The sequence below is a fragment of the Etheostoma spectabile genome, chromosome 3 (assembly GCF_008692095.1).
Source record: "Etheostoma spectabile isolate EspeVRDwgs_2016 chromosome 3, UIUC_Espe_1.0, whole genome shotgun sequence".
In the NCBI taxonomy this organism is placed as follows: domain Eukaryota; kingdom Metazoa; phylum Chordata; class Actinopteri; order Perciformes; family Percidae; genus Etheostoma; species Etheostoma spectabile.
Window position 1 is genome coordinate 34,478,534 of NC_045735.1, and position 1,774 is coordinate 34,480,307.

Here is a 1,774-nt window from a genome sequence, read left to right on the forward strand (position 1 = left end):
ATGACTCTCCTCCACAGAGTCCAGACCACGTTCACTCAGCCCCTCTATGCTGGACTAACGTGTTGTGGTGGTTTTGGAACCCCTGCTGAGTTGTGTAAACTGAAAGTAATTTAAGGTTTAAATTCCGAGTTTGAACTCTTTTGACTTATTTAGTTTTTTTATGTGTTTACACATTGTTTTGCCTTTTTCTTATTTATTTGCTTTTCTACACGTTTTTTATAAATCAGTTTGAGGTTTTTCGCTTGTATTGAGGTTTTAGAAGTGATAAGATGTTTTTATTTGAGAAAATTATTCGGGAGCCCCAGAAGCTCAAAATGAGCTCTGTTGAGATCTGTGTAGATGTTTGACATGTTAAAAAGATCTTTACCCAGATGATCTGTAGATATCAGCTGCTGGTTGTTCTTCATGTATTTCTCCATGTTCTGTGTCTGCATGACAGGAAGATGTCTGGTACATAGCGGTGTCTTGTAGTCCCATGTGGGACGGATCCAATATAAATCAAATTGTTTCTCTTCCACTGCATGGCTCTGAAGAGAGAAAGCACCAGACCTCCTTCATCCTGCACACGCTGTCCTCTTTGGGGACATTTTGTATATAAACTAGATTTACATGTATTAGTTTTGTGGACCAGGTGTTGTTATCATAATCAAAATGAATAAGTCATTCTTCTTGCTTCTTTTCTTTTCTTTTCTAAATATTATTGTGAATTATTTTGACATTTATTTGCTGTTATGAGTTTTAGAAGTGATGAGATGTTTTTTGGTTGGTTGAGAAAAACTTCGAGGAGCCCCAATAAGCTCAAAATGAGCTCAATGATGAGATCTGTTATTTTTTACCTTTGATTTGTTAAAAAAGATCTTTCCTGATTGATCTGTAGAAGAGAAGTCACCAGACCTCCCACTCCTGCACAACTTTGCCCTCTTTGTAGATCAAATAATCTATGATGTACATGTATTAGTTGGTGGACCGGGTTTTGTTATCATAATCCTAGTCAATAAGTGATTCTTCTCGCCTCATAGCTGGGATTGTGTTGTAACTTACGGACTGTGTGGATGAAACCACTGAACGAGAGTCTTTGAGCGACTGTCCTATGGGATGTGTGAACCAACTGCAGCTTCCCTGATGAATAACTAACATACAAAGTCTTTTCTTCCGTCTTCATTCCAGGGTTTCACACACACTGACGGAGGAAATGGGACAGTGATATGAGAGTAGAACGAAGCAGCACCAGGATCCAGTGTTCATGATTAGAGTCAGTCCGTCTCTGTCCTTTCAACTTTCCTCAATAAAACTGCTCCTTCCCAGAGAAATGAGCAGAGTTTTCTATCACTTGTTGCTTTCTACAGACATTTCCTCTCTGCTTCTGGACAGCCGCATACGCCACATCATTATAGATCCACCACAAAAAGCATACATGGTCACTGAGTGTGCTATTGGTCCCCTTAAAGCCAGATGTGCTGCACTGTAAAGGCCGATAGACGTCAATTTGCAGGACCTGCCCCATGGAATTTACTCTGGCTTTGACTTTAGTGAGGACAGTAAGGAGACTGTTGCTGATCGCTCGTTTGGAACAAAACAATGTGATAACGACTAGCAGCCGCCAATACATCACAACATCTACATCACAGACTGTAACGAGGGGGGGGGAGAGAAGAGTACTCACAAAGTACCTCGACCCTTAACAAAAGACTGGGAGTAGTTTACTAAAGTTTCATCTCGCTACTTAAATATAAATAAGCTCTAGGTCTTAATAACGTAAAGACACAACGTAGAT